At 39.6% G+C, this 7509-nt stretch overlaps 1 pseudogene; it reads right to left on the reverse strand.

Annotated features, from left to right (window-relative positions):
• Positions 1-4027: 4027 nt before the first annotated feature.
• On the reverse strand, positions 4028-7180 carry LOC139471486 (probable UDP-sugar transporter protein SLC35A4; annotated as a pseudogene).
• Positions 7181-7509: the final 329 nt, after the last annotated feature.

The following is a 7509-nucleotide window of genomic DNA, read 5'->3' on the forward strand; positions in this document are numbered from 1 at the left end:
TACCAGAAAAACGGGGTTTTACACAAAAGACAATAAACTTCGCTCATTAACACCAGAGTAAGTCAGTACAAGATTGAAAACTGCCCCATAATTATGTATGACATGCTTGTCGGGTATTGCTACATATATATGTGAAAACAAAGTTATTAAAATGAAGAGCAAAACTGATGAAAGTTAACAATAAACGTGTATACGTGTTATATCGTCACTGCAAAAATAATGATTGTTTGTCTTTAGTATTAACATTCAAATACGTTATATCTGTATTAGCGATATTGTCTTTGTTCCACCGGTGAGTCAGCGTTAGCCGTACTATCTCGTAGTATAATTGAATTTCTGAAGACATCACGATACAGTTTTTACGATGCATCACGTCTGCACTAGCGCTTGATAACAGCCTTGTGTTTGGGTGTTTCAGTGGTTTAAATCGCTGCTCTTGATATTGTTGATTAAACTTTGATACTATGAACAATATAATGTTATGTGAGAGGTTGACATTAGAACGGTAACATACTAATAGTATATAGGATGACATAAACAGAACAATGAGAAATTCGTCCAGATTAGTGTATAGGCAACATTTAATAATTAAAATAATTACATTCAACAACTCCCCTTTTAAGTCCATTTTCCTGACTTATATGTAAATGCAAGAACAATCGGCCGGAATACAATGTATAGTTCTTGTCCACTTCCATATGACTATAGAGCATACAATAAGCTATCGGGTCCCGTTTAGATCGGTTTGGGTGGCAGCCTAGATAGCCATAGAATAGTTTCATCTTGGAATCTCCCATATCACTGGGGATCCTCTTCAATTTAAATGGAGTTACTCGTTACGATTCCGAACCTTCACGTGACTGTGTTTATGAAACATTGTCAAATAGTGGTGACATTAAATCTAGGAAACAATACGCGAAATCGTGCATGCACAGAACGGAAAATTTGGTCAAGGCATTAAGTAATCCGCATGCGCAGAACGATTGATTTCAGTACTTCCGCTAAGCGCTTCGAGTGCAGCGTCAAACGCGGGCCTGTAATCTAACACGCGGGGACTGACCAATGAAATCTGAGAAGTAGAAACACCGGTAGACGCTGTTGCTTGATTGACAATGTCAATCAAGAAAGGGAGGAGCTTAACGCTATCGTTCTCTCCCAGTAAATTCCGATGTCAAATAACGACGTTATTTGGACGGAAAAACGATGGTTTGAAAACGTCCAAATAACGTCGTTTTTCCGTCCAATGACCATGTACGGAAAAAAAACGACGTTTTCGTGTTTGCAGTGCAACACAGAACAAAATTATCATATTATAGGTGATACGTACACACAGTGTATGAATGATTTGGGGGGTGAAAGGCTACACAAATCGAAAAATGTAAAGGATGGAGACTTTTCTTCAGGCACATACAGTAAAATATCGTGTCTGGAAACCTCACCTTCAATGTACTGTTGTGGGCGTCTACACACATACACAAAAAACAACAACATAACACACGAACACAGATGAATCCGGATTGATCTAAGGATGTAGTGAAATATTAACGGTCATAACCTTACGTGATGTGCTGTAAGAATGGTAAAAGCCCCGTTTGCTTATCAATATTGTCAGAATTAGTAACAGCTCAAACGTAAACCATATTCTTAGCAGAACTATTAGAGAATATAAAACGTCAACGCCAGACAATAATCAGTCTCGCTTATCCATTCCATTGGGCAGCAAAGGCGGCATTGTCTAAAAGTCGGGCCGGGCAAAGACGGGCCAAAGTGTTATTGGCTAATTACTTCATTATCGGCGATCATACCTACATATTACTGATGAAACATACACACATGACATTACTAAACAATCACCAACCAAAAACGTGCACCATAATTAAGTATTTCGGAGTAAGTCACTTGAAAACCAGAAAGTGGAGCTGTGTGAAAGCCTCACTGATCAAGGTAACATGTAAAAGAGCAATCGTTAAACGAAATAAGATTTTAAACGTATCAAATACTTCTAGCTATCGTGATACAGATTTCCATCTGTCGGCATAGCGTTTATATTGATAGGAACGTACTATATCTAAGTAAATACCACTTTATAATGTCACTGTTCATCGTATTTAAAGCAGACACGTTGGTTTAAGTAGACCTCTTCTCCCCATACTCTCAACAGTCTCACAAGTGTTCGGTCCGACTTGGCCCGGGCTGTCAAAATCAACTTACACCTCACAGATGTAACACGAAATGTATTCACACCAATAGATTGGTATTAAATCTACCTAAATACCACTTTATAGTGTCTCAGATCGCGGCATTTAAAGAAAACAAGGTGCTCAAAGTGAAGACCTTTTCCCTCTCCGTTCTCAACATACTCTCTATCAGAAGTGTTTGGCTTGTGCTCGGTCCGACTTGACCCGCGCTCTCAAAATCAACTTTAAACACACAGATGTATCTTTAAATGTATTTATATCTATAGATCAGTATTATATCTACCTACATACCACTTTATAATGCCATAGTGTATCGCATTTAAAGAAAACGGAGCCATTAAAGTCAAACTTTTACTGTATTTACTTAAGTAAATCTCTGTCAGAAGTATCTACCTATATACCACTTTATAGGGTCTCAGATCGTGGCATTTAAAGAAAACAAGGTGATCAAAGTGAAGCCTTGCCTGCCACTCCGAGGATGGTCTCTGACTGCATTCGTCTGTTGCCAACGTTGCCATAAACACCAAATGGTGTTTCTGTTGACATTAAATTGTCTTGCAACATCACGTTGACTCGATCCAATAAGTCGGTGTTTTCACTGGGCATTAGATAAGACGCACGTCAGGTCTTACAAGACCTTGAATCACCCACCCTCTTCCATAGGTGCAACCAGTCTCCTAGAAAATGCTACCTCACGATGCTTCTCGAATCATCAGAGTTAGTGCCGGAAGTGAATCAACAAGTTCCTCACAGCACAGCTCTATATACCGGGAGGGTACCGAGTGTGTACACAACTATGGGAGGTCACTCTTTTTTAGTATATGAAGCAAAATGTCGAAGCATCGAACGTTAATTGCCACTTCCATGTACTACTGCTGAACTTAATGCAAATGTGAGAAGCTCACCTTACCAACCGAGGCAATGGTGTGTCCTGAATTGTAATTGATGTTACTTAACAGTAATTATAACAAGTTTCTCAACTTTGACCCCATCTTTTGATTGGTATGAAATCTTATAGCTGACATGGGGACTCGAAGAGTCGATCGTCTCTCCCGCTCCCCTCGCCTTCACTAAACCGAATTTGATGTGATGTTCCTTACCGAATGAGGTTTGTGTTGAGGTTATCATGAACACGAACATTACACACCTTGAGAGAACACTCATCAGCTATTGCTGTTATATTCATACGCCACCCACATACAAATGACGTTGTTTTTTAATGTTGAATTTAGAGAACGTTCCAAATTTACGTGAGCGATAAAAAAATTAAGACACTCGTCCCGTCAGAAACCGTGTTATATTACCACTCATGTGCAGTCATTTTGTAATTGAATTAACTAATTCTGGTTGTATTTGAGAAGCTATGTATCAACACACTTGCAAGTTGGTGCATGTGTTGTTATTTCCGATAAGGAAATCCGTGTATACTGCAATAATAATTACAGGAGGAAGCACTTTTTCTTTGCATACATTCTGGAAACACACATTCAGACCCCAATATGCCCCAAGTTCCTTTGATGGTACTATGAAAATAGTACTATTCTATGAATATAAGCTTCCGCGGTGATGCGGCCGTCAAACCAGCTGTTTCAATCAGAGGGGGGTTATTGTGATTTAATAGCCTCTGATTGACTAAATCAGAATCGAGTAAATTCCAAATTCATGGTAGAATTTCTGATTACATGCAGTTTAATGACAAGTATATCCACTTTAGCTATAATTCAATGTAATGTACATGGAACCTTTTATTGAGTAAGTGTTGTTTTTCGCTCGCAATGTTCAATACAATACTCAGGTCACTTTTAAACAGGAACTTAATAAGTCAGTCATATTGTATCGGACTTCCTATATAAAGGGTATCATCTGTGATACATGTACAAGGCTACAACGACCAAGATAAACGCCAAGATATAATACATGTTCAGGGCCAACTGGAAGATGGCGACAGAGAGTAGAGTCGTCACCAACATGGCGCAGGAGATGATGAAGAGACGTGTGATGTTGCTGCCGTGCTTCATGATGGCCGACATTATCAGCCCGTTGAAGGCCTGGGGAGAGATGCAGTATTATTATTACGTATGTCACAATATACACAGTGAAATATACATTGTACAATGAATGAACGTGTTTTGCTGCCCAATTTGTTGCAAAACGTTAAATGGTATTGATGCTTATTAGGACTTTTCACTGAGACAAGTATATTTTTCTTAATCCAATATTTTAAGAGATGTGTCATTCGGCATGGAGGAGTGGATTCCACGTTAAATAAATATCAAATTAAATCACTATTTACAAGGAGTGTGATATAGACAGTTTCTGATAATGTTTGGATGTTATAAGTCGATAAGGATCAATATTAATGCAACTGGTTCTAAATCAAAATTCCGGGCATAAAATATTGCTCGCAAAACATACGATGTTTATCTTATACACCTGCTGTTACAATTAAGAAACTGTAAGAAAATGGAATGTGAGGTGGCCCAGTTGTTAAATTATTCGCGTGTAACCCGCGGATTCCATTCAACACAGTGTTACAATATATGAAGCTAATAGCGACACTAAAGTTAACTCAATTATTCATAACAATCATTCTGCAAATAGTGTCAAAGTTTGTTGCTGTTTTATTTGGCCACATACATTCACAGTATCGATTTCTCAAGTTCTGTTATTTCGAGTTATATCACGTCGTGTCAGCTGCATATGTAGAGGAAACCGAAGTACTTGGCACGGGTCTTAGAAGTTGGCCATTTTAGTGAAACTTTCGAGCATACGTATGCTGCTGACAAACCAAGGGTCATAACCTGGGATGAAGACTCACGATCCTAGTGTCCCTAAGGGATGCAACAACGCTCGCCACTTCGAATAAATTGGTTTTGAAAAGCTTCCTTCTTATCTTGATATCGAATGGTGACATTCTCTTATGAATATGAAGAACAACGTTTGTCTTCTACATGCAGTTAGGCAAAGACTCGCGTGTCATCACATTCAGAACACATGGTCTTTAGTCAATGTGAATAGAAATGGATTAGGATTTTAGGCCACTTTTACCTGCAATATCAATTGTCTCTCTGTAACAAAAACAAAATAATGATCGTAACACCAACTTCTCTGTGAGGCAGTTGAACACAGTACACAATCATGATATGTTTAATTCTATCATGGACTTATAATACATGTGGTCTTTTGTGCGATACAGTACATTGAGTGAGTTGGTGTGTCAACTTGATGCCCAGACCTTTGTTCTGGTTTGTCGTGTGCGGGGATGGAACTGTCTACATATATGTATATACCATCCATATTAAGATTCCTGATCAGATGTTGCTCCTGTTACCAAACAAGGTGATAAAAAATCTACACTCGAGCCTTCCACCGAGTTGAAGAAGCTGCAGATAACCATGGACTACAACTGATGTCCGACACAATACAGGTACAGACAACTGTCCTATTATTTTAATAACCAGAAAGTGATTAGCAAGCCACATCCCAGCATCTTTGACATCGCCTGGCTCCTGTTGAGTTGAAGATGATTTAATACAGTCCTGGCTGGCGGCTCCCACCAAAGAAGAAGTACCAGGACCTCCAAAGGAAAATCCTCGGCTTGACACACAGACTATCCAGGGGGGATATTGACATAATACTTTACCATGATAGGGCATCTCAAGGTGATAAATTATCCTGAATTTGTGTTATTGTTATCAATGTTGAATGATGCCCCTCAGAATGTCTACTTCGTGTGAACTCACCGAGCACACCTTCCACCTCTGCTGTTGTTAACGACTCTTTGAATTATCAGATCAGGGGGTTCAATTGTCACAAAGAGATAAGTTTGGTCAGCACTAAGCCATCATGCCGAAGTCAATATCGACAATACTAAAACTGAATCCAATATTCAAACAGTGTTAACATGTAATCCCTCTGACAACAGTGTTACATACATGTATCTATATGACGACTAAGGAGGGTCCGACCACCCCGTTTTGGGTGTTTGTTTTGCTTACCCCCTTCCTTGCCGCTCACTGCCTCCTGCAAGGCCCACACTCCCCCGTTCAGGATGATGCCGAATGTGTACAACAGGGTATTCTGAACATGGAGGGATGTCTGGACAAGCATTTGGAGAAAAGATTAATTAACGATGGAGTAAGCCCTGGCAAGATAGTCTCCTAGGAAGCCAGCGGTCAGTGCCTCACCTCATATTGTTTCTTTAATATGTATTCCGTGTAGACACCGGCGAGGCCTGATATCCAACAGTAGGCGCACATCATGAGAAGCCCCGTAACTGTCAGGTGTATCTCTCCTGACCAGCCTTGTTCTGCATACCGCCATAGGTGGACAAAGAGACATAGATACATCAAAACATCAGGTCTCCTTTTGGTGTGCATGCCATCATACTAAGACAAAGATTGAAAGAGATATAGGACACATCAGGTCACCTCGTGATCTGCGTACCATCATACTCAGACAAAGAGAGATTCTGAAGATAAGAGGTAACGCCTTCCATATCGTCATATACAGCTAGACAGTGAAGGTGACACTTTACACATTAATGGTATTAGTAATGCATCCATTTGATGTGTCCTTCTTTGACGGTTGAATAGTGCAGCATTATTGGATTTTCATACACATTTATAAGTCCGCTTTTACAACCACTTTATCAAAGACATAGATCTTAAAACACATATTCTTAGTTAGGTGAATGTTGATGAACCTGTCTAAGATGCCGGATATGCTGAGAACTCCCAGGGATATCCACTGCACGCCTCTCAGCTTCCTGCATCAGCAAGTGAACTGTATTTTACTTATCAGCATTGGATTAGGTTGATAAGATCGCCAGCCCCAGATACTAGCTATACCATGCCCTGTTAATCTGTTTCCTGTTTGTCGGGGCCGTCTAAGTCAGTATCCCGTTTCCCCAGTCCTATTAGTCAAGACATTTTAAGTCAGTATGTTGCTCACCCAGCCACCTGTTGTCCCCTGTTAGTCATTTTTAAAGTCAGTATTTTGCGCACCCAGTCTGCTATTTTGCCCTATGAGCCCCGATATTTCAGTCAGCATTCATTCAACCAGCTGCTATTGTGCACTATACAAGGGATATAAGCAGATGATTTTCCATGGTCGCTAAACAAGTCTATTAGTCGAGGCATAACCCACAATCATGTTTTTATGTAGCAATTTTCACATTGTTTAGTGCACAATTCATGTTCATTTAAGAATTTTATCTCATGATCAGTAGCACACTGTTTCTGAACTCACAACGGAATGTGTAAGAGATGTATACTTAGCTTTATACAGTATGTAATGAACAAAGGAGTAA

This window comes from Haliotis cracherodii, unplaced genomic scaffold (genome assembly GCF_022045235.1).
Source record: "Haliotis cracherodii isolate W230 unplaced genomic scaffold, xgHalCrac1.p SCAF_22, whole genome shotgun sequence".
In the NCBI taxonomy this organism is placed as follows: domain Eukaryota; kingdom Metazoa; phylum Mollusca; class Gastropoda; order Lepetellida; family Haliotidae; genus Haliotis; species Haliotis cracherodii.